At 44.8% G+C, this 25,896-nt stretch overlaps 2 protein-coding genes across 14 annotated transcripts in view; one reads left to right on the top strand and one right to left on the bottom strand.

Moving 5' to 3' along the window:
- Nucleotides 1–25,896, bottom strand: part of LOC104478956 (OX-2 membrane glycoprotein) — a 44,477-nt gene that overhangs the window by 3,014 nt on the left and 15,567 nt on the right. The window contains exon 6 of one of the 2 annotated variants that reach the window (XM_086762915.1): nucleotides 4,529–5,400. The exons of the other annotated variant lie outside the window; for it this stretch is intronic. The gene's annotated coding sequence lies outside the window, so the exon portion shown is untranslated. Of the gene's footprint in view, nucleotides 1–4,528; nucleotides 5,401–25,896 lie in introns of those variants that run through there. 2 annotated transcript variants of the gene reach the window in all.
- CGGBP1 (CGG triplet repeat binding protein 1) overlaps nucleotides 1–25,896 on the top strand; it is a 71,206-nt gene that overhangs the window by 33,214 nt on the left and 12,096 nt on the right. For 2 of the 12 annotated variants that reach the window (XR_015260642.1, XR_015260615.1), the window contains exons 4-5: nucleotides 3,843–4,024; nucleotides 5,911–8,501. The exons of 2 other annotated variants lie outside the window; for them this stretch is intronic. The gene's annotated coding sequence lies outside the window, so the exon portion shown is untranslated. Of the gene's footprint in view, nucleotides 1–3,842; nucleotides 4,025–5,910; nucleotides 8,502–22,765; nucleotides 23,085–25,896 lie in introns of those variants that run through there. 8 more of the 12 variants (XR_015260643.1, XR_015260623.1, XR_015260618.1 and 5 more) reach the window with 7 other exon arrangements.

Here is a 25,896-nt window from a genome sequence, read left to right as displayed (position 1 = left end):
TCTTTATGCAGGTAAAAATGAATTTTCAAATTACATGTATGTATTTTGTGAGGAGTTGTGAGAATCTTGAGCCTGGGCACACCTGCCAACACCTATTGTAAAGCCTGTGGAAAGAGGAGCTAGGAATATAACTTACTCCTTACTTCCCCTGCAGAGATGACATAATATCCTTTTACCTTAGAAACCAGAGAAGTGCATACTGATTAGGCCAAATATATAACTGAGCTCTTTTGGTGGTGAGTTTGCACGCAAACAGCTCAGCTAGCTGCTCTGTGGTTGGGGACCACAAGAATTCCTTGCAAACTCCATCCCGCCCAAAGGTGATCGAGTCACGTGCTTTGGCATCTCACTTATATGGGATGGGGCCTGAAGACAGACCAGAAAGAGAAGTTAGCTTAGATCAGTTGAAAACTTAGCTAATACCTGTAAATCTATCTGCCAAACATGCTCATAGATATATGGGGTGAGCACCCTCACCACAGAAGTGTAGTTAGGAGAGGGTCATACATGCTGGGAAGGCTGCAATGGCCAGCTGGACACTGCAGCAGCCACAGCCACCATAGCCACTTGGTAGGTAAGAGGGAGGTGGCTCTTGTCCCCTTGGTGCAAAATAACCACTGTCAGCAGAAAAGGTACCCCTCTTCAAAAAAAAACTGTAAGGAGCAAGGCATCTAACCCATCAAGATGACCTGCTGCTGGGATCACAGCCAAGAAGCCCTCATTCTGTCCGTTATCACACACATCCTCTCTGTGTCCTGGAGGGTGGGTTAATCAACTGTGGCTTGCACAGCTAAGTAGCTGCCTCTACTTGCAGGCTGATGTCCCATACTTGACCCCAGGGAGGTGCCCAATGCCCAGGGCTGGGGCTGCCCATGATGTCCTCTGGCTGCCCAGCTCCTGGGTGGGTGGTGGGACAGGTCCTGGCTGGCAGACCCTGCCCTGTGGCTCCAGGGAGCCCCTGGCCCTGATGTTTCCCGCAGGGAAATCACCTGCCATCTCACTCCACTGCTATGAGATACCCTCTGATTTCGCTGGGGCAGGGGGTGGGAAAGTATATAAATAAAAAAAGACAAAGCAATATCTCCTGTTTTTGTGTTATCTCATGACCATGAAGCGTGAGGTGGAAAGTACCAGAGTTGTAAAGCACACTATTGTCTTTCACTTTCTACATGCATGGAAATTTTGGACGAATGTGTCAAAGCACTGCACTTCCTCCGGGAGCTGTTTTTACTGAAACTTCTGCTAATCTGAACCTGCTTGCAAAAACAATACCCTGAAGGTTACATCTGGCCAGGATTACTTTCTGTATACAAAGCATCCAGTGAGTCACAAGTGTAGGGCCACTACCTGCATAAAAAGTTGACTGCAACTCAAAATCCTTCCAGGGAAAAAATAATACACTTGAAATCCTTTCAACATACCAGAAGCATACACAGAGAAAAACTTTTCTAGTTCCTGCGAATGGGTAAATAAGAGTGTCTGAAGTGTCAGACCAACCCACTCACCCGCATTTGCAAGTCACGTTTCCTCTTATAATGGACATCGGCATCTGAGTTCACCACCATCCTAACATAATAGTTCTTCCCAAATAGTTATGTGAGGGTAAAGTCTCACAAAAAAAAAAAAAAAAAAAGAGTAGATGCTACTGAGGGAATATACATCAAATATCAAGGAAGGCCACAGCAGGTTTTGTCTACACTAGAGAATTTTTTCGCAGTGTTTGCCAGTATTTAACCTCTCCATTGCTATGAGGGAATGGCTGAAAGCAATGCTGGAAGCACATTGGTGGCCAGGCTGACCACATCAAGGCGTTTAAACCTGGAGGATGCTGCTCCACCCAGCCCAGTAACATCAAGGACCAAAAAAAATTGTGCTGTGATACTACCGATACCACCATCCTCCAGTGCTGGCAAATCCCCAGCTTAGTTATTCAACAACCACCAAAGGGAAAACTTTGACGCCCTTTCCAGCCTAGATGAGATCAGAAGATGAGCGACCAAACTTTCTGCCACCTGGTCGTCTTCTGAAGAGAAGAAATGGCAGAGGGGAGCGGATGGGAGCCGCTCGCTGCTCTCTCCGCTGAGCTTGCAGCATCCTTTCTCTCTCCTGATGGTGTTTTTGGCACTGTAAGATGCTGGGCAGGACACTACTGTTTTGGTAGACCACTAGATGGCAGGAAACGGCAGGGATTGAGCACGAGCCGCGAATTCCTCCCCTGCCAGCAGGACCTCCCATGTCCTGCCCCCACCAGCCCCCAGTTGCCAGCCGAGCCTGCAGACCGGCCCTCCTAAATTCAATGAGCGCATCAGAGCACAGGCACAACGCCTCCACACCCAACAAACCTCGAATTAATTTCCCCTTTTTTCTTCCTTTTTGAAGGTTCCTTGGTTTTGCTTTGCCTTCTTACAGTGCCGAAAGAAGCCATGCCACCTGTTCTGAGATGCCACTGAACTGTGGCGCGCTGGCAGTGTGCAAACACAGCCTGCTAGTTTTAGGGAAGAGTAGGTGCTTTTCTGCAGTTCTTTGGAAGACAGGATGGCATGCCGTCAGCCAAAAAACGGTTTTCATTGATTAAGAACAAAACAAAACCCTTACACCTTAAATTATATTTTTACTTGCTCACCCTTTCGCTCCTTCTTCTGAAGTGTTATATGTCCAGGGAGAAAATCCCACAGAACTGTTGTAATTTCAGGGCTAAACAGGTTTACTCTGAGCAGTTTTTAGCACTACCAGCTGGAGTATAACTTTTATTTGCATTTTTGGCCAAGACAACTCTCATTTGCTTAACCAGAAAACACCAAACATGTTTTACAATATTTATGCAGTTTCAAGATTTTTGTCTAAGTCTATGCTTTTTAATTACTCTGATGCCAGTGAAAGACTCTGCAATCCAAAAACTCCTACTCCAAGCAGAAACAGAACAAGACTCAATTCTTAACAATATCTCTGCCCATTCCTGGCTTTCTTGACTCAGAGGAATCCCCTATAAGGATGGAAGTTGACTCCTGTCCCATTCCTCCCTTGAGCCCTTGCTGTGCCTGGCCACACAAAGCCAAGGCAGGGAGCTGAACCTCTTTCATTCTGGTGACTCTCTGATTGCCACAGTTCCCAACCTCCATCCCCAACCTGCTAAAAGGCTGCCTCATCTGCAGATCTTGCTTCTACTTTCCTACCCCAAATTAACTACTAAAATAATTTACTTTCTTTCTATTTTCTTAACAGAATATGATTCTTCTGAATCAAATTTCTCTACATTTTCTACTCCCATGCAGTGCTGTTTCTGACAAACACAATGTTTCAAAACTTGCTCATCTTTCCTCAGTTTCTTTATCCTTCAGAAAGTAGCTAATCAAAATGTAAAATAAAACCTTATTTGTCACACGGGATACAATCAAGCATCCCAAAACTGACCCTGGCATCTTCCCCCTGGACCCTGACTCTGGTGTGGGATTCATCCCACTCACTGCAGGCAGCTACAGTGGAATGTTCTATCTCAGCCAACCACCACCAGGCTTCCTTAAGACTCATGGGAGAAAAATGAATTGTATCTCACAACTTTTGTGCATTATAGTTAAGTGGACATCGGGTGATTCACACCATAAAAAAGGCTGATTCATTCCTTGGCTGTGAAGAGAGCCTTCCTGTACACAGAGTGGGGACTTCACCATAAGCTTTGTCAAGGAGCACATGACTTCCTTTGGTCTGCTGTCATACACTTATTCACATAATCCGCAAGCCTCCTTTCCAACTGTGGTAAAGTACATCTGCCTGGATCAATTAAGGCAGGTCTAAGAAGGAGATCTACTCACATTATGTGTATGCTGGGTCTGGTTTGATCCTAGATCCAGGACCAAAGATCCTCAATCCGCTTTAATTTGTGGACATCCTGCTACAACAAGGGATAAAAACTGTGCAGGAAGCAAAGCTACCATGAACCATGGCAGAAAGTACCTCTCTCAGCCCCTCAGACACAAAGGAGTGGAAGCAACTGAAGCTACTGGGTTGTTCCCAGGAGATCAGAGTGGTAAGCATGACAGACAATGCAAGGAAGGTCCCAGTGCGGGAGCTGGAGCACACTCTTCCTCAATGCAGGAAAGCAGCGTTGCCTTCTTCCCCCCTAATGGGAAGGTGGCAGGAAAGGGGAAGTCAAATATTTATATGAGTAAAAAACTTCAGACCAGCCCATAGGTTTCCTTTGATCCCCATAACATCTCGAGAGAGAACACAGATTTTTAGGTAAACAAGGAAAAGTAGGGTAGGTCTGTGTCGTAGTTAAGCCCTGCTCGGGTCCAAGCTACGCAGTCTCACTCACTCCCCCCACACTTTGAGGGAGTAGGGAGAGATAATACAACAAAAAAGGCTCGAGGTTTGAGATAAGGACAGGGAGAAATCCTTAAAGTTACTGTTACGGGCAAAACAGACTCGACTTGGGGAAAACTATTCATTTATTTCTAAAAGTAGCAGGAGAATGAGACAGGGAACAAGATAACCTCCCCCCACCCCTCCCTCTTCCCAGGCTTAACTTCATTTCAATTATCTCTATCTCCTTCCCCCTCCTTGAGAGGCACAGGGAGGGGGATAGGGAATGGGGGTGTGGTCAGTTCATCACACTTGGCTTTACTCCGCTCCTTCCTCCTCAAGGGAAGAACTCCTCACATTCCTCCCCCGCTCCAGTGTGGGGTCCCTCCCATGGGCTGCAGTCCTTCATGAAACTGCTCCAGCGTGGGGTCCTTTTCCACAGGGTGCAGTCCCCACAGAATGGCTGCCCCAGCAGGCCCTCCACTGGCCACAGCTTCCTTTGGACATCCGCCTGCCCCAGCGTGGTCTCCTCCATGGGCTGCAGGTGGATCTCTGCTCTTCCATGGGCCTCCATGGGCTGCAGGGGGACAACCCGCTCCACCATGGGCTGCACCACGGGCTGCAGGGGAATCTGGGCCAGGAGCAGCATTACTCCTCCCCCTCCTTCTTCACTGACCTTGGCATCTGCAGCCGTGACTCTCACAAGAAATTCTTCACAACAGGCTGGCAGATGCCTCTCAGGTTCTCTTCACATCTCATCTCCTCTCTTCACTTCTTGCGGTCGGGCTGGGCGAGTCGGGCCCAGACAGCTGCCTGGTGAGAGGCCAGAGGATGAAGCCTGCAAGGCCCACAAGGCTCGTGCCTCCCCCTCTCTGGCCCCGCTTCAGCTTCTTCAGATCTTCTTCCCTTCTTTTTTTTTTTTTCTTCACTTCTTAAATACATGGTGGCAGAGACGTTATCAGGGAACATTCCGTCACCAATTGGCTTGGCTCTGGCCAGTGGTGGGTCCACCCTAGACCCCGCCGAGTCCACTGGGCAAAGGGGAAACAAGTTCTAAACTTCTGGCAGCTTCTTGCAGAAGCTGCCACCGTAGCCCCCAACCTGCAAAACAAAACTAACACAATCTGACACTACAGTTTTCATATCAGATAAAGCAAGTACAAAGGTTAGTGGTGGTGAGATTGAATCTCAGCTTTCTCCTCTGTCGCACAGAAAAACAATTTCATTGCAGGTTGTCCCCACCATGTTCTGGGATAAACACCCTCTCAGTGCTCTTGGTAGATGAACCAGAAGGAAGAAAACTAATAATAAAAGAAAAGAGTATTTTTATAGTTTCACATTTCTCTAAGCAGACAGCGTTTGAGGAGAGCAGACATACCACGCAAGCTGTTGCAGCTACAGTTAACCTCTTTCCATCATGGAAGAGGACAACTCATTTATGATATGTGGGGGCAGGGATCCTAAATTCCCTGCTGTGATTTATTGTTAGAGCAGCTCTATTAAGATCATTGAAAGATAACTGTTAGAAACACTCATCAAGCATCACTGAAAAAGAGTAAAGGAAAACCAAAGGCTAAATCCTGAACTACTGCTTTTCCCCTTCTTCCTTAGCCAAAGACAGGGCTCCTGGAAGAACCATCAGAAAGCGATGTCCATGAAGCCAGAAGAACACCAGGTCAGCCACTTAGCATAATTCCTCTTTCATGAATTACAGAAATTGAAGCGGGAGGTGGGGAGAAAGAAAGGGAATTTACTCAATGTCCACCCAGCAGATCAGCGCAAGCACACGAAGAGCAGCCAAGCCTGTGGCTGACAGCCTGCATTTGCGATCAGCAGTAGAGCTGAGAAGGACTGCAGCGTGAAAATTTCCTCCCCGCATTTACTATTCTCATCCTTGTAAAGTGCCTTGCCCCAGACAGTCCCAGCAAGCCACACAAAGTACAGCTTTCCATAACCAGAAAATACAGTTATTGTGCTTAACTACCACTTATCTTCCAAAGGACAGAAAACAAACATAACTCCTACTACAGGGCCCCACAGAACTGTACTTTGCCCAAATATGGAGGAGGGTGAGTAGTCATTCAATCTTGAAAATTTTAACAAGACTTCTAAAATTAATCTCCCTAGCATTCTCACGGTTCTTTGTCCATAAATAAATATCCTTTTGCTAGCTACTGTTTTTCCAGAATAAGGGCTATATCATCAGCATGCATAACCTTTGATTATTAGTTGCAAGGGATTAGACTAAGTTTTAATCATTCTTGCTTTGCTTTGACATTCTGCAGCACTAGATACACTCTCTAGTAGATTAGTCTGTTACCTAAATGCAGATAAATTTGGTTTTAAAACCGTGTATTATCACAGGTAGTGTTTTGGGACAGCTCCCAGTTTTGAAGTACACAGAACGTAAATTCCTACTGGTATTCCCATAGTTGCTTCAACACCACTACTACAGGAACACTTCCATTGTAGGAACCATTTGATGCCATGGAGCAAATTACACATACTGTGAGAATACTGTGACCTTTGAGTATTTATCTTTCTTACAGAGCTTAAGTCATTGGTGAGGGCAACTGAGATGTCTGCATCCTCGAAGAAAAAGTGTGGCAGACAACCAGAAAACTTCATGTAGAGATGACTTTTGCAATCAGCCAAGTTGAAAATACTCGTCCCCCCATCCACACATGCAAGATTTGGGCTGTGCTAGCTGAGGCCTGCTGGCTATTAGAAGGCAAAAGCAGTGGTGTTTTATGTGGCCACCTCAGGCAGTGCCCATGAGGCTAGCAACAGGAAAAGCTCACAGGAGGACTCAAGAACTCTTGTTAGGTTATCTGATCTGGCACACAGCTCTGGTGCAAGCTTTGATTTCCTCCAAACTCACTCAGGGATCACGAAACCCACAGAAACAAGCGAAGCTGCCTACATTGACAACACACAGCGGGCAATGTCAGAGCAGAGCAGACCACAGGTGATGGAAGCAATGGCCCCCTGGTAGGTCTTCCAAGGAAAACAGATCTGAATGATGAAGTACAGGTTTTCCTCTTACAAATAGTGACTGTACTGTGACCCTCACCAGAGCGGGAAGACTACAATAAAGGAAAATAAACAACATTAGTTTCTTCCCAGACAGTCAGAGCTTGCAAAGGTTTTTGGAATAATGAGCAGGCACAGCACAGCTTTTCAGATGCTAAATAGAGTTTTTAATGTAATTCCTTTAAAAAAAAAAATTTTCTCCTACCACCTCATATTTGTTTTTCCTGAGCTTATTGCAAATGTAATTTTGCTCCCAGCAGGAAGGTTATGTGTAGCAGATGAAAGACCGTACTCAGGCTGTGGTGCACACAGAGTGATACTCTATAATTTTCACAGACACGTACGTGTCTGCGTCACCTTGTAATTGCTTTGCTATGTCTACACCACAGGCTCGGTCTCTGTCAACAGCTACAGAAAGACAAGAAAGGTGCAGAAGGGCAACTGGCCCCGGCAAGGCAGGCAGGGACCGAGCTGAACACAGCCAGGGCACAGCCGCTCGCCACCCCCTGGAAATAAATACTGGGGTTTAGGCTGTCAAAATGACAAACTGGGTCTAACCAATCTGGGGAGGGGAAAAAAAAAGTTTGAAAAATCTCCAGGAGTTTCAGGTGTATGAAAACAGCATTTTTGTCTAATGAAAAACAAAAGGTATTTGGCATCTCTGTCCAGAAAATTGTGCCCTCGGGGATACCCCAGTGGAGAAGGATGTTTACAATGATGCTCAGGTCAGCGGTACACACCTATAATGTTTAATGCAGTTGTCATAAATGATCCCTTGACTTTTCCATGGAAAAGCTTTCCAGAGTTTGTCTTCACGTAAGTTCTCCTAAAAAGTTGACAGAAGCATTCAGAAAAAAATATTTCGTGATGAAAAATACCATTTTTTCAGATAGGTTGTTTCAATTTAACAAAGAATTAGACAATAATTTATGTAAGACTAATATTTTATTTCCTCTTTATCTGAATAGGTGCTTTATTATTTCATTTGAAAATGCTGTTTTAACTCATGTGCAGCTTTCTTGTATATCACTGTAGATCAGCTAACCTGTTACCTTATCAGTCACTGTTTTAGAAGTGGTTGCTTTGGTCAAGAAAGAAATGAAGCCTTGAAAGGACAGGGTGAATAGGGCTTTTATGGTAGGCAAATAAATCTGCCATTTTTAAGTTTGCATCATCGTAAAATCGTTGTCTTACTCCATGATGCCTCACATTCCTTAAAGAAAGAGAAGACAAAGGGAGGAAGCCCTTTCAACCTGATTGCATGTTGCTCATTTCCTGAGCCCGCAGCCTCCAACCCTCCGCCAAGGCACAATGCTCTCTACCCTCAAGCACCCTTGCAGCTCCTGAGGGCTCTGCACACCCATGCCCTCTTCCCCAGAAGGGAGGAGGAGGAAGGGACAGGAAGCTATGGGCCTCTGAAGTGCTCAGAGCAGCGAAGAATTGCTGAAAACCACATCTTGAAAAACTGAAATAGATGAGTGCTGTCTGTTCTAGTCACTGAATGAGGGAGAGTCCCATGGGGAAAATGTAGGTTGAGACTATGCTCATTCACACACCCTGGAAGTCCAAATTAAGATTACATATATAAGCTTTTAATTCTGTCATTTTGTAACTTCCATTACATAAGACTATAATGCTGTTTTTCCTATTGTTCATCCTGTTATCTGGGTAAGTTGCCTCTTTTAGGATCTCCTTTCCGCTTTTTAATTTCAAGGGCAGACAGGGCTGGCCATGCCCCAGTCTTTTCCATTCTTCATGTAATTAGCTTAAAAGATTCAGCACACAAGAGGAACTCACATACCCTTTTCCTGTGCATTACCTACCTGCCCATTCATCAGTGGGATCCCTGTTGCCCATTCCCATTAGTCTTACCAATAATTGAAATCATGGTTCATCCATTTAGGACAGACACCGTCCTTCCCTTTGCCCTCGGTGAACTGCTTTGCGACAGCACCCTGAGGGCAGCGGGCTTCCCCTTCACCTCCCAAAACTGTATTTTGGGCTGCACTGAGAATTTTGTGGCACCACCAGACAAATTCCAGTCCAAGCAAGTCCATGAAACTAAATACGTCACAGCCAAACGTGAATGCAGTTGCTTGCTACCTAGCACCTGGGCTTGGACACTTTGAGCACAGCTTTCAGGAAGTCCCTGCTTCCTAGGTAATCTAATTACTTACACACTTTCAAAAATACAAGGGGGTTTTGCCTTTAAAACATTCACTGCTTTAAATAGGGAATAGAAGAGGGGATTTCCTTGCTGATTTCACTCAACTTCAGATTAGGCCGGCCAGGAAACACCCCTCACACAATGCATTATTTTTGGCCTTAAAGCGAAGCCAGCTGGCAAACTAGGAGCTGCGGAGAACTAGGAGGGGTTTTGCTCAATACATTAAGGGAAATAGGAATTAACAATTTTTCCTGAACTTTAACAATGCAAAGAAAGGGACATAAAGGCTGCAGGACAGTTCAGAAAGTGTTGATAGATAAGTTTGATTGAGTTTTAGTGAGGCTTTTCTGTCTTCAGGAAGAGCATTGCAGCTCACTTCTCGCACACTCTGTTGGTCGTCTTTACTAGGGACATGACCTCTATAGGACTGGATGGCCTCTCACCATGTCAATGCAGTGGGTTTCACAGGAGGCAGCCAAAGGAGGCACTCCCATACAAAAAAGACATTCTGTGTGGCCCTTTAAGACTGAACATACCACCAATCTCACCTGAGCACCACACAAATGATATTTTAATACCATAAATGTCTCAGGTGAACATATTTCTAGCTAACAGGCAAGAAAATTCTTCTCCTGGGCAGCTGAGTTGAAGCAAGGATGAATAAATAAGTCTTAGATCTTCATATTTAAGTACAGAAATTGCTCCACATACGCAATTTTTTCCATGCAAGATTCTTAAAAATTTCCACTGTTTGCCTAAAGATTGTGTAATGGCTGTAAGTGTGCTGCTTGGGGCCTGTAATTTAAGTGGATGTTCAAATTTAGGTTTATTTTAAACAGAAGCCAAGACCATATATGAATCCTGTAACTTAAAATGAGTTAACGTTTTTTTTTCTTTTTTCCCTCCCAAGCATTAGATTAATTTCCCGACTTTCAGTTTCAACAGTAAATCAGTAATACAGTAAACAAACTCCATGCAAGTAATTTTGCACGATAACAAATCTGGAGTCAGGCTGGGGACTCTGGCATTCTCTTGCTAGCCTGCTGCAAGCCAAAGATACCAGGCTTTACATTCTCACTGGCAGATCTCTCTGCAGTCAGTATTCTGCTTTACTCACTCTCAGGCAGATCCTACAGAGGGTATGAGGTACTCCAACATGGACCAATCCCCCTTTTTACTAATTACTATTTCTGGAAACTGTAGGCTGCTGTTTTGCCAGCTATGTAAAAAGAAACAAATGTACATTTTGTCTAAATAAATAAACATTCACTGACAACGCACAGCAACAGGAAAACAGTTACCAGTTTTAGAGACAGATACAGCCCTGTAGCTAACTTTGGCAAAACACTGGGATTCATGGATCTGTTTCCTCCTTGGGACCTACTTAAATGCAGACTTTCTCCAGAATTTCCTGGAATACCAGTTTAATAATATCAGCCTGATATTTATGAAGGCTGTCATATTTACTGGAGGAGAATTGAATGCCGCTGCCCAAATTAGATGCTGACCTCTTCTGGGAATATGGATGTGGAATAACTTCCTGGGCATAAAAGAATCAAATAGAACAGAACAGTTCTGTTTGAAGAGGCCTCCGATGACCATCTAGTCCAACTGCCTGGCCACTTCAGGCAGCACGTTATTAAGGACATTGTCTAAATGCCTCTTAAACACTGATAGGCTTGAGGCATCGACCACCTCCGTAGGAAGCCTTTTCCAGTGTCTGACCACCCTCTCTGTAAACAAATGCTTCCTAATGTCCAGTCTAAACTTTCCCTAGCGCAGCTTTGAACCATTCTCACGTGTTGTTGTCACTGGATCCCAGGGAGAAGAGATCAGCACCTTCCTCTCCACTTCCCCTCCTCAGGAAGCTGTACAGAGCACTGAGGTTGCCCCCCAGCCTCCTTTTCTACAAAATAGACAAGCCCAAAGTCGTTAGCTGCTCCTCACAAGACATGCCTTGCAGCCCTTTCACCAGCTTTGTTGCCCTCCTCTGGACACATTCAAGGATTTCACATCCTTCTCAAATTGTGGGGTCCAGAAGTGCACACAGTACTCAAGGTGAGGCCACACCAACACTGAATGCTGCAGGATAATCATCTCTCTTGACCAGCTGGTTATGCTGTGTTTGATGCACCCCAGGATGTGGTTTGTCTTCTTGGCAAACCGCAGATATTGCTGAAAGGGGAAAATGGCCTGTGCTATATCTCTACACTGACTCATGGATGGTGGCAAATGCCCTGTGGGGCAGGGTGAGAGCAAAAACTGTGTGGTGACTCAAACTGTGTGTGACTCACCACAGCCACCAGGACGCACTGCTGACCGCTATTGAGCCTGCTGTCAACCAGCACCCCCAGATCCTTTTCTGCAGGCTGCTCTCTGGCCGCTCCTCTCCCAATTTATACTTGTGCCAGGTGTTACTTGGCCCTAAGTGTAGAATCTGGCATTTGGACCTTTTAAATTTCATCCCATTACTCATTGCCCAATGCTCCAATCTATCTAGATCCCTCTGCAAGGCCTCTTAACCCTCAGGAGAGTCAACAGCACCTCCCCGTTCAATATCATCAGCAAATTTACTAATTGTGCCTTTAACTCCTGCATCTAGATCATTGATAAATATATTAAACAGAACTGGCCCTAGAATTAAGCCTTGAGGAACACCACTGGTGACCAGCCACCAGCCAGATGTTAGCCCCATTCACCACAACCCTTTGAGCTCTGCTGTTCAGCCAGATCTTCACCCAGTGCACCATGTACTTGCTCAACCCACAGTTGGACAGCTTGTCCAGAAAGATTCTATGGGGGGGAAGTATCAAAAAACCTTACTAAAATCCATAAAAGCTACTTCCATTGCCTTCCCTTCACCCACTAGGCGGGTGACCTTATCATAGAAGGATATCAAATCAGTTAAACAGGAACCCATGTGAACCCATGTTGACTGCAACCGATGACTGCATTATTCTTTAAATGTCTATCAATACTACACAGTATGGTCTTCTCCATAATTTTTCTAGGTACTAAGGTTAGACTAACAGATCTGTAGTTTCCTAGGTCTTCCTTCATGCCCTTTTTGTAAATTGGAATAATACTGGCTAGCTTCCAGTCAGCAGGGACCTCCCCAGACTCTTTAACAGATGATAGAGGGGGGTCCTGCGCCATAGCATCTGCTGCCTCCTTCAGCACTCTGGAATTAATTCCATCAGGTCCCAAGGACTTATGAACATGCAGCTGATGCAAACGGTCCCTTACAATTTCAGTGTCCACAAATGGAAAGTCATGTTCCCACACTTGTGGTCCTCTGACCCGGCAACTCAAGGTAAAAAAAACATTGATAACCTACACGTTTTTTCATCCCTATTAGTTAGATGACCATCTTCAACAAGTATTAGTCCAATGTTTTCCTTAGACCTCTTGTTTCTATTAATGTACTTTAAAAAGCCCTTCTTGTTGTCTGACACAACACTGGCCAGTTTCAACTCTAGTTCAGTTTTGGACTTACATGTCTGCTCCCTGCATATGCTAACCATAGCTCTGTCATCTTCCTGCAAAGCCTGACCTTCCTTCAGAGATCATACAATTTCTTTTCCTCTTGAGAGGTTCCCTGTTCAGCCAAGCTGGTCTTCTGTCCTGTTTGCTTGACTTACAACACAGTGGAATTGCCTGCTCCTGTGCTTCTAAAAGGTGGTTCTTAAAGACTGACGAGTCGCATGGGCCCCTAAGCCCTCAGAAGCAGATTCCCTGGGTGCTCTGCTAAATAGTTCCCTGAGTAGCTTAAAGTTTGCTCTCCTGAAGTCCAGGGTAGTAACTCTGCTGTCCCTTTTTTTTCTCATTACACCGACAATTTTAAATGCAACCATTTCATGATCACTGTGGCTAAGACAGCCACCGACCACCACATCTCCCAAGAGTCCCTCTCTATTCACAAATAACAAGTATAGGAGGGCACCTTTCCTCAGCGTCTCACTAAGCACTTGTCACAAGAAGTTGTTTCAAACAAACTTCTGGAATTTCTCAGACTTGCTTGTCACAGCAGTATGGTATTCCCAGCTGATGTCTGGGAAGTTGAAATCTCCCATAAGGACAAAGGCTACCAATCCAGAGATTTCTCCTGATTGCCCATAGAATAATTCATCAGTGCTATCATCCCGGCTGGGCTGTCAATAGTAGACACTGACTACAGCATCTGCTTTGTTTTTCACCCCCGTAATCATCACCTAGAAGCTCTCAAACACATAATCCCTGACTGTAAGGGCTGTAGAGTTAAACCTCTCCTTTACACACAATGCAACTCCTCCACCTCACCTGCCCTGCCCGTCCCTCCTGAACAGCCTGTAGCCCTCCATCCCAGCACTCCAATCGTGGGACTCATCCCACCAAGTCTCACTAATATCAATAACACCATAACTCTAGGAACACACCAGTGCTTCCTGTTTGTTTCTTACACTGTATGTGTTCATGTACAAGCATTTCAGATGAACAAAAGAAGTGTTTCGGCGAAGAGGAGCACAAAACCTAAGGACTGATGTTTTAATCAACTACTGTAAAAAAAGAACTTCCTATAAGCTGGCAGGGCAGGATTCAAACCTCACAATGTGACCTTGAAAAATATAGTAATAGTGTTTCATATGAACGCACAAAACGCTCCATATTTCATATCGACAAGTAAAGGTGAGCAGCATGCTTAGTTCAGTGCTAGCCCTCATAAAAAATGTGCCGGGAGGGTACCACTGACTGAGATGAATGACTGTTTAGCCTTGACTGGCAGCTGAGGGTTGTCATGACACAGTCACCCTATACCTAACCCTCCCTTTTTGCATCTCTCACTTCTTGAGGGCCCTAACAATGTCCCGCCAAACTTACCCTTCAAAAGACTTTCTAAAAGTCTAAGAATGCTTCAGTTTGCCTCTGTGCAGGAGCTTCATATGAGGATAGGGAAGGGACTAAGACTTATCAGATTCATTATCCTTGGAAAGAGGAGTTTGAATGGTAGAAATGAATGACAGTCACTGTTCAGAGGCATCCCAGGACATATACAAAATGACCTAAGTTACGGAGTACGCACTGCATCATGGCTGTTCCAGGACTTCAGCACAGCTGCGTTTACATAAGCAAAAGCAGATCATGATACTATACTAGATCTCTGAAAATGTTTCCAATATCTTTCAAAAAATTAGTTGTTTATAGAATCATAGAATCATAAAATGATTAGGGTTGGAAGGGACCTTCAAAGGTCATTGAGTCCAACCCCCCAGCAAGGAGCAGGGACATGCCTGACTAGATCAGGTTGCTCAGAGCCTCATCCAGCCTGGCCTTGAACGTTTCCAGGGATGGGGCCTCCACCACCTTTCTGGGCAACCTGTTCCAGTGTTCTATAACTCGCATCGTAAAAAATGTTTTCCTAATATCTCATCTGAATCTACCCCCCTCTATTTTAAAACCATTACCCCTCGTCCTATTGCAACAGGCCCTACTAAACAGCCTTTTCCCATCTTTCTTGTAGGCCCCCTTAAGGTACTGGAAGACCCCTATAAGGTCTCCCCGGGAGCCTCCTCTTCTCCAGGCTGAACAGCCCCAACTCTCTCAGCCTGGCCTCATAGGAGAGGTGCTCCAGCCCTTTTATCATCTTTGTGGCCCTCCTCTGGACCTTCTCCAACTGGTCCATGTCCTTCTTGTGTTGGGGGCTCCAGCACTGGACACAGTACTCCAGGTGGGGTCTCACCAGGGCAGAGTAGAGGGGGAGAATCACCTCCCTCGACCTGCTGGCCACGCTCCTCTTGATGCAGCCCAGGATGCGGTTGGCCTTCTGGGCCGCAAGGGCGCATTGCCTGCTCATGTTAAGCTTCTCATCCACCAGCACTCCCAAGTCCTTCTCCTCAGGGCTGCTCTCAATCCATTCCCCGCCCAGCCTGTATTTGTGCCTGGGATTGCCATGACCCAGGTGCAGGACCTTGCACTTGGCCTGGTTGAACTCCATGAGGTTGGCACGGGCCCACCTCTCCAGCCTGTCAAGGTCCCTCTGGATGGCATCCCTCCCTTCCAGCGTGTCAACGGCACCACACAACTTGGTGTCATCGGTGAATTTGCTGAGGGTGCACTCTATCCCACTGTCCATGTTGCTGACAAAGATGTTGAACAGGGCCTGGCCCAGCACAGACCCCTGAGGGATGCCACTCGTGACCGGTCTCCACATGGACATTGAGCCGCTGACCACCACTCTCTGAGTGCGGCCATCCAGCCAACTCCTTATCCACCGAGTGGTCCGTCCATCAAACCCACGTCTCTCTAGTTTAGAGAGAAGGATGTCGTGCGGGACAGTGTCAAAAGCTTTGCACAAGTCCAGGTAGATGATGTCAGTTGCTCGTCCCTTGTCCACCGATGCCGTCACCCCATCATAGAAGGCCACCAAATTGGTCAGGCACGATCTGCCCTTGGTGAAGCCATGTTGGCTGTCACCAACCACCTCCTTGCTCTCCATGTGCCTTAGCATGGTTTCCAGGAGAATCTGCTCCATGACCTTGCCAGGCACAGAGGTGAGGCTAACCGGACTGTAGTTACCCGGGTCCTCCTTGTTCCCCTTTTTAAAAATTGGGGTTATGTTCCCTCTCTTCCGGTCATCGGGGACCTCACCAGACCGCCACGACTTCTCAAATACGATAGCCAGTTGCTTGGCAACTTCATCCGCCAGTTCCCTCAGGACCCGAGGATGGATCTCATCAGGTCCCATGGACTTGTGCACCTTTAGGTTCCTCAGATGATTATCTACAATTAACTATTTCCCAGGATGAACTCCCAGGATGAGTACCAGCACAAGATGTTTCCTTATCTTCACAGCCTTTTAATTGTTCTCAGTTAAAAAAAGAAAATGACAAAGCACATGCATATAACCAAAAAAAGAACCACTGGAAAAAATAACAAGGAAATTTACAGTTTATGAGATTTAATCAGAAATTCTCAGATCTGGAAGTGGAATACTTTAAGACACTAACAGTGGAAAGAATAGGCTGTGCCATGTTTTTTTCTCTGATGAGGAGTGAGTCACTTAGATAAAAGTCACCTGTGAAATACCAGGATATACAGTCCTCACTATTTTCCTTTATAATTATCTTTTCATCATATTTACAGTAGCAGGTTCTTGGAAAATGGGACTCTCTCACACTTTTGGGCCTTTTAATTGTAAAAATATTTTCCAACCCACTTTTTAAAAAAATAAATCCTTATCTAAAGTATAAGCCAATAACTTAACAAAATCAATGGCACATACTGGACTAACTGCACCCTCACAGCATGGTTTGTCCATGGCTGAAAATAAATGGCATGAGGCCTTCCTTTGATCTGCGTCTCTACACCCTTCTTCAGCTCAAAGCAAACATTTCCATTCACGACCACACCAATATGAAACCTGCCCATAAAGATCTACGGACATCCCAGCAGTACTGCCAACATGTATGCAACCAACTGGGAGCCAAAACGTGCAGCATTCAGTTGTTTCCACTGCGCTATGTGAAACCTTTGCGTTATAAAGGCAATGGCAAATGAACAGCCAAAAGGGGGGAAAAAAAAGGTGGAAAAAGAAGAAAAGAGTATGTGGGTAGTGAGAAAAGTTAAGACACAAGAACAGAGGAGACACAAGATGGGGAAGACAGAGAAAACCTGTTTGTGAACCTGCACCATTAATACCACCGTAGATGTTCCTATCCTACCTATACCAACAACTTGCTGTGGGTCTCACTCCCCTTCCCCTCCTAATTACTTCATGTGAGCTAAAACTCACAGCTGCACATTCTGTTCCTCCCTGGCAATTTTCAGACATACTGCTTGGAATCAAGAAGTAAAGGCTACAAAATAAGAAAATAACTCAGCAACCAACCCATCCCTACATGTACATCTCTCTTCTTCCCTTCTGCAGCACTCTGCTTGTACTAATCAGTGGTAGCCGCCAGAAACCTTCAGAAAAAAACAAAGGATGGGAGTTAACTATTTAGAAAGCTTTGCTACAAGACTAAAAGAGTTCAGCCCTCACATCCCCACTCAGACTGGGTCATTATATCAACAGCATTGCCCACAGACAGCAAAGCAAACTGGTGGATCTCGCCTTTTCCTGCACAACTGCTCGGGAAGGGGAAAAGACGCGCTGTGAATAAAGTAGTCTAAACTTTCTCATGTTGTGGTAAAAGTAAGGGGTTGCTGGCAGCTCATTCTCTGGAGATTATGGAGCAGAAAGAAAACACACAGCCAAAATAAGCATTCAGTGAGAAATTTTAATTCCTACCCTGTGGGACAAAACAATACTTCTTCCAAGTTAGGGCAGAGAAGTGTCCTTTTTCTTTTCTGCACTACACTACTTCAATCATATATAGCACAAATAGGATGAGAAAGAAGAGCCAGATCTCCACATTCATACTCAAATACTTTCTCCAGTCTAAACCCACTGGGTTTATACACTTAGTTTATGTCATGTCTCCCTTTTCTTATAGGGAGACTGACAGTACTTTTGGTATTGCATCTTCCACATTCAAATCTTTTCCTCTCAGAAGAATCAGTGGACTGAGGGTTTTCCTACTGCTGGTGAGGAAAGATTAAAGTCTCTGATATGCAGCAAAATCAGACATTTTCCTTATGGAAGACAAGATATCCTGGGCAACCCGGACTCGCTGCACACACAGAGAGCTGTTGTGTGGCACAGGGGTAGTTGTTCTCCAGCAGGTCCTTTAAGATGGTCCCAGGCCATGCAGATGTGCCTTCCAGTGGATCTAAATACTCGGCTTCTTAGAGAAGTGATGTTCCTGATGTGCCTTTTGGGGGTTTGGGCCTTCCATTTTTTTTTAATTTTGGCAGTGTGTGTCTTCAGAAAGGGAGTGACTGGTTCAAGTTAGCACTTGGGAAGGAGAAGAGAAGTCCTCTTTTTCTTGGAAGTAACTACATCTGTTCTAGAAAAGAAAGCTCCTGTCTGGAATTTATTACATAGAAGGAGAGTCCCAGTGAAGAGCTCAGGACCTGCATCCCCTAAAGAAAGCACCATGAGGAGCTGAGAGCAGAAAAGATGCTGCTAGAAGGTACTGTGCAAAATCTGATGCAAGGCAGAAAAACATGTAATTGTCTGAAACCAAACCTGGAAGCAAGGATCTGCCTACAAGGACATAATGACATGGGAACAAGATGTACACAGACCCTTTATTTCTGCCTGTCACCTCAGTTTTCTCTTTCTAGAAGGTAAAGACTCTTTGTTTAGATACTAATCAAAACCTATCTTTTTGAATTTAAAAAGCATTCTGTTTTTCAGTGGAAGAACTTGTCTAGGGAAAAAGGCTACTCAGAGCAATCTCAAAGCTGGATTCCTCTCAGGATCATGTCAGCAAATCGCATAGAAAATGAAGTACTAGTTGTATATTCATATGTATGTTAATCTTAGAACAGAGGATAAAATAGGACTGTACGTGTGCCAAGAAGGAGCCTGGTGTACTCTCTAAAGTTTTCTGCAGAGTGAAAACTAAAATCTGTATTTCCACATATTTCTATTTGACCCTATTATATAGAATTAAAGTAATACCTAGAACCGAAGTCATAGCAACAGAGATCATCTTGTAAACATGAGAATTTGCATGGGTCTGGTTTGTTTTTAGTTTTTTGGTTTTTTTTTAGTACAGAAGCCAATCAGCAAAACCATCCACATTAGATATTACCAGCTCTCCTGGAAACAGGCGAGTTCATACAAACCACAGAAATCTGAAGAAGCCCCATGTCAGGTTTCAGCAAGCGTAGGCTCTCCAGAGAGAGGCTCTCCCACTGCAACTCGAAGTGCAGCTGGCTTCTGACTTACACTCCCCTCAAAACCCTCCCCATCACACAAAGAAGTGGCCTCCTTAAGCTCCTCTTCACAAAGTTAAACTCTCCCCTGTAATCCTCCATAATTCCTGTAATCGTGTCTGCTACTTGCCATAGCTCCTCTTCAGCCCTGTAGCCCAGTGTTGGTGGCACCCCATGTCACAGAGGGCAGGTTCAGGATCTCTTCTCTGCCCAGGGGGATTGGCTCCACCACCGCCTGTCTCTCAGTGCTCTGAAAACAAGGACGCAGAGCAGCATAGAGGTTGTTCTCAGCTCTTCCTTTAAGACAATTCCTCATCACGCAGGGTAAGAAAAACTGAGGCAACTTCATTTCCAAATCATTACTGATTTGGAAATGCCACAGAGAAAGGAGATTTGTAAAAAAAATCCAATCTCTACCTAAAGTCTCAGCACAGCATATTTGGTTTGTTGTACATCCTAATCACGGATCTCTTCTTTCCCTCTACTGTAGTCTCTTACCTTCAGCCAGAGCAGCAAATCACGGTCAAAAGATGTAGAATTTTACAGTATTTAGTCTTGTTCACAAGCTATCTATTCCTTAACATAGAACAGTTTTGTAGTAATTTATAAAAGTAAAATAAAACATTAAGGAATGCTTTATGTTAAAGACTTATTAAACCTTGAAATACTTCTCTTACAATATATTTATTTATTCCACTGAAAGTACTTTCCATCATTTCAGCGAGAAAGGAAAAAAAAAGCAATTGTTTATATTTACCCTATTTTTAGAAGCAAAACTGGCAGTAAAAGAGAGTGAAATAATGTTTTCTTTTTTGATTTTCCATTATTTACACGGTGACAAGATGAACAAAAATTTTTTTTTAAAAACAACAGAATACACCATATATGTATATGCCTGCAGATAAGAACGATTTGTAAAATCTGAATTGTACTATATCTGAACAAAGATAGACAGTGTTTTGGGACAGGGCTGTATCAACAGCCCCACTTCTCCTAAATGCCCATTCAGGGACATTTCCTCTTTTAGAAACAGCCCCAAGCTGATTATTTTCTCAAAAGGATATAAATGCCTGCAAATTCTAAACATAGCTCAAAACTCTCTGTCAAATATTTCAGCAGGAAAGGCTAACAAATTTGTACCAATACAGTCAGTTACACTTACAAAACATGTAACTATATAAAAGCTGTACAGGGCCAAACCCACACACACCATCACAGTAGCCATTCTGCACACAGTGCGAGCAAACAAAGGGAGGACATTAAATTAAGTCTGCTTCCACCCAAGAGAGGTGGAAATTCACCAAGCAATTGGTGATATTTGTCATATTATCCACATAACACCGGTTAGGCTGATAGCAAATAAATTTATGTCTTTTGTTTACCACTTATCCCCTCAAGTTTTCAGACTTATAAAAACGTCACAAAAACCAGAACAGATAACTGAGCAGTTTCTAGGAATGTGTCCCCTCCTTAAAATACTGACCTTTCAGCTAATACAGAAAAGCTTAAGGAAGGGAAACCTTGCAGCAGAAACCTCACTTTAAACACAAGGGGGAAAATGTCCAGAGGAGTATTTCCAGGAAACCAGAAATCTGTTCTAGTTGGCCTAGTTAGCTGCTTACACCACTTGAGGTTTCCAGGTCCAATCTTCTGCAATGGCTCTGTCTTCCCTGCTTTTAGCATAAGAATTTTTCTAGATGCCAAGGCGCTCATACCACTTTCTAATTTTACCCCTAGGTTCCTTACATTAGCTAGATCAACATGCAAAGTTGTGTCAGAAGGGAGAGGGAAAATATTTGGGTTGGCTAGCAGAGACACAGTTCCTATTCCTGTGGGAATGGAGATATTTTTTCATAGATGGGAGTACTGCTTACGCGTCAAAAAATAAAGGCACAACAAGCTCTTTATATCGACTGTTAAGCACAACATTCATCTCATAGCAGAGAGTTTTATCTTTGCCACATCCAGCATCAGGTTAGTTTCTCACACAAATCTGGCACGCGCAGCACTAACAGAAATGTGTCTGAAGACTCAGAGTCCCAATCTCACACAAACCGAATAGCTAAGGCCATTGGGGCACTCAAAAAATTAACTCTTCACAGTCCCAAAAAGCACTTCATAGGAAACACAACTGGGAGACAAAAAGCTCAACCTCAGGTGTTAAACAAGGCCATGCTGAGTAACTCCTGCAGCCTGATGCTGTAGGTCAGTCACAGGGCTTCACATCGCCTCTGCTCCCTTATCGATTTGGAGGGGACAGGACCAGACTGGACAGACTCCTCCTCAGCTTTTCTCACTCTTGGTAGACCACCGAGCACCTCCTATGCACATCCCATGAACTTCTGTTGTTACTCCTCCCTGACACTGGGATTTCTGCTCTTCCAGTTAAAATGCAACTTTTGCTTAGGAGGTGGCCAGACTGCTCAAGAATACAATTTTCTCCAATTCCAATTTTCCAGTTTTTCAAGCAGCAGGTCTGCCCCTTCTCAAACATTGTAGTTCTGCCAGGCAGCCAAACCAAAAAGTAGTTGGTCAACATGAGCAGAGTAACAATTTCTCTTTCCAGTGAAGCAGATGGGAAAAGGATGTCAGTTCATGGTTACTACTGCAAGTTGCTATAAGATTTAGCCCCTCTAGTGCCCAAATCAATTTAAAAGGTAGGATTCTCAGCTGCAGATTAGGAAGGGCTTCACTGGGGTGGGAGTGATGGGGGAAGGGGGAGAGAGGAGCTGTCATTATGGAAGAACTCTGGTCAACAGCATTCCTACCCTATTTATGATAGCATTGAAATAAATTCCCCCAAAATCCTAAAGTTATGTATCTCAGATCCCAGTAATTACTCCACAGCTCAGTGTAAAAAATATTCCTGAATAGCTTGTCTGAGATCCAACCATCCCTCCAGATCAAGCAGGATGAATTTACCTTCATTTAACTCTGAATTCCAATCCTGTTCCTCCACACAGACTGGAATATCTCTCTTCTCACGTTTTCCTATCCGTAGAGAAACTCAGTGGTTTAGGGAAGGGCTAGGAACACAAGGGGAGGGCCCTAGGGTCGCCTGGAGATGGAAAGCAGTGCACCTGCTGCGGCAGCAGGGTGGCTGCCAGGCAGCCCTTTGGGCTGCTGCCCAACACGCGGGCAAGTCTGCACCCAGGGCAGTCAGGACAAGAGGAAAGTTCAGCCCAGCATGCGTAAGCAGTTACGTGACTCCACACATTTGAAGGCTGAACAGGACACACGAGCTCTCCCTCATCTCTCCCAGTGCAACCGCTCTCACGTAGGTTCCTGCCGGGATGCTCGGGGCCGATTTCTCTCACCCCAAGACTTCCTATCTCTCATTCTCATTGCTATGTCTTCTGCACTGTCCAATAAAATGTTCTCCAACACTTCCATCAAAGCCTCATGCATTTTCCTAGTGCTGCTCTCACTGCCACAAAGTATCCAGGTTATTTGCCTTTCCTACAGGAGCTGCCTTCTGGTTTGGAAACATGGACGAGCTTTCACCAGAGCTACTTTCACCATGTGGCTACTATGACAGAGGAAGATAACAATGCCTTCACATGATGAAGTGAATTTGCCTCTATCAGAGCAGGAAAGGGAGCAGTCACATGGAGAGTATGTCCAGATAAGCAAGGAAATAGCACTCTTCAGGCAAAACCCTTTGCAAAGAACAGAAGAGTGACCAGGAAGGGACTTGTCCAGGACTGAGAGGAACAAAGGGTCAGGGAAGCCTGAACAAGGAACAACATAATTAAGAAGAAAAGAGCTGAAATCAAAAACACTTTAAGAGTGGGTGAAATAAAATATAAATCACTCTTTTACAGTACATTTCCTTACTAAAATACATTAACTAATAGTTGTTAACCTCCTGCTGCCAGAAGAGGCTATCTGTCTGATACATGCTTCATCCGCCAAGGAGCGATCTGCATAAACCCTGCTTCAAGTAAGCAGTGGGAAACACCCCGCTGCCTTTTGTCAGCCTACTACACTCACTCAGCTACATTGTTTTCCAGAAGTGTAGGTTGCAACTACTAAGGAAATCCATTCCCCCCACCATTTCCTTAAGGAAACCCAATTAGCATGGCCAGGGCTGCAGTCCTATTCTTTACTGCCCAGTTCTGTCTGTCCAGCTGGCCACACTTCCCTCTTGCAGGCAGAGTGACTCATAGCACCTGTTGCTCCCACCTCCTTCAGGCCATCCCTATGTATCCCACGGCAGAATGCCCCTTGGTCTCCGGGGATATACTGATCCTTTCAACATGCGGAAGGTGCGGAGTGCGTCTCTTGCTTCAGCACCAGGGTTTTAAGCAGTTGAAGGGTTGACTAAAAAAACTTGCTACCCACATGTTTTCCTACTCGGACAGGGAAGAAAGCCTGCCGTAGATGCTGTCTGGTCAGATTTTTTTTTTTTTTTTTTAAGATAACGCATAAAAGTCGCTGAATGTCAGGAGGCATGTCTGCCACCCCAGCACCAGCAGTGGTGAGCTTTCGGTCCCGCTAGAAACACCATGAAGCAAGTTTCCTCTGGCACACAAAATGACCAGCGCACCATTAGGCAGACGACTGTACAGAAATAGACTTGCAGAAAGCTGTGGAGTTTTCCAGCTGGATGTCATGAGATCAGGGCCATGGAAACAGAAACTCCCTATTGAGAATCAAAAATAGCATGAGGTCTTGGAGAGAAGGCAGCAGGTAATATTCAGAAAGTGAATGTTGCTCACTGCACATGGTCTCAGAAAAACACATTTAAGTACTTTCAAGCTGAAAGCTCTTTAATCCTTTCTAGGTGAGAACCACCAGTCATCAACATGCAAATTCTCATCCAGTGCGGATTCTGCTGCTAGTTTCAGTCTATCTTAAAGAGGAAAAAAAAAAATCCAGACAAAACTCCCCCCATACATCCTCTTAGCTTCTAAAATGATCTTGCACTTCCTGTCTTGACATCTTGTTACGCAGCAGACTTAGAGCAGAAGAGCTGCCACTACGCTTTCAAAGCAAACAGCATTTTAGTCAGCAGGGCAGCAGCCAGGCGACACAGGAGAGAAGCAGGCAGGCACATGGGATGACGGGACAGGGAAGAAGTCATGTAGAAGTATCCAGAAAGTCTACTTTTCAAACTTGGAAACTGGAACTATGTTGTGCAGAAGCAAAAATCATGGATCAGTGAAAGCTGAGGTAAGGATACAGGAGAAAACCTCAAGCATGCATTCATCACTTTTTCAGAGGCAGCTATAGCAGCTGCCTCGACCACGGGATGGTGTGGTGAGGCATTGAGAAAACACCCAAGGCAAAAAGAAAAGATCCTCATACTACCAACAGAAGTGATACTTTTTTTGCAAACTCTTTCTTGCCCAGAAACCTATTTCTGCCTGCTGGAGTTTTGAAGACCCTCTCTTTCCATCACCACAGCCGTGCAGGGAAATGCTTCACCTTCCTGCCTTGTATGTCAGCACAATTCAAGACTAAGAATAATGGCATCCTTGAGTATGCCAGGCACAAAGGCACACAAAAAGAGGAACTGTAGGAACTAAAAAACACAAAAAGAGGAACTGTAGGAACTAAACAATTCACTGTGACTTGAAAACAAAAGCAGATATCTTGACAGGTTCTGAGGAGCAGGCTAGCAGCTAAAAAAGCAACCTCTTAGAGAGAACCTTGAGGTTGCCCTGAGGAAAACTGCTATTCTGCACTTGTTTACCTTTTGTGAAGTTAAGAGTGGCCAATCTACATTCTCTAAGGTCATTCAACCCTGCTACCATACCTCAATCCCAGCCTGAAACACCCCAGCCCTCACTGTTTGGTTCCTGTCCTGCTCTGCCAGCACAACTCACCTCATGACTGGTGGGCGAAGCAGCGCTTGACCCAGCTCTGCCAGGAGCTCCTGGGCCACGACAAGCAGCCCTTCTGCTCTTCTGCATGGTAAAAATGGCTCTTCTACCTGGGAAAACTGCAGCTTGCCCTGCACCGTGCTGAGGGCAGAGGTGCTGCTGGCTCACTCCCTTGCCTTTGTGGATGGAGAGGTGACCTAGCTGATCTCAGAGTGCCAAATTTCTAGGAGAAGAAACTACTAACTCCCATCACTCAGGGTGAGATACGTCAGCAATGAGACTTGCACTTCTGGCCAGCATCTAGTAGGAAGTTCTTCAGAAACTGTCAGTAGCAAACACTTGCTTCTCTGAAAAATCAAGAGTAGGAGTTTGCGTTGCAATCTCAAAACCTCTGGAAATCACTGCCTATTCTATTCTACCAACTGGCAGAGCTCAGACAAGCAACAAACTGCTGCCTTTCACTGGTATTGCAAGACCTAGAAAATAATCCCACAACACTCAGCTCCTTTAGGGAGATGGCAGCGTTGCCATGTCCTTTTAACAAGACTCAAGTTTCTTTCTATCATACCCTTTAAGAAGAAAAGTGCAAGCTGATGTCATGACAAATAAAAGTTATTGTGGTTTCACAATTCATCTCAAAACGTCATATGTCTTAAAGAATACACCAGGTCACTACTGCCTTTCTCAAAGGAATTATTCATGCACTTAGAGCTCATGCATGATGCTTCTCTTATAAATTTATAAAAGCTCACAAGCAGTGTGCTACAA

Source organism: Chlamydotis macqueenii, chromosome 1, assembly GCF_036417535.1.
Source record: "Chlamydotis macqueenii isolate bChlMac1 chromosome 1, bChlMac1.mat, whole genome shotgun sequence".
NCBI lineage: Eukaryota > Metazoa > Chordata > Aves > Otidiformes > Otididae > Chlamydotis > Chlamydotis macqueenii.
Note: the sequence above shows the minus strand (reverse complement) of the source record. Positions and strands in the feature narration are given on the sequence as shown.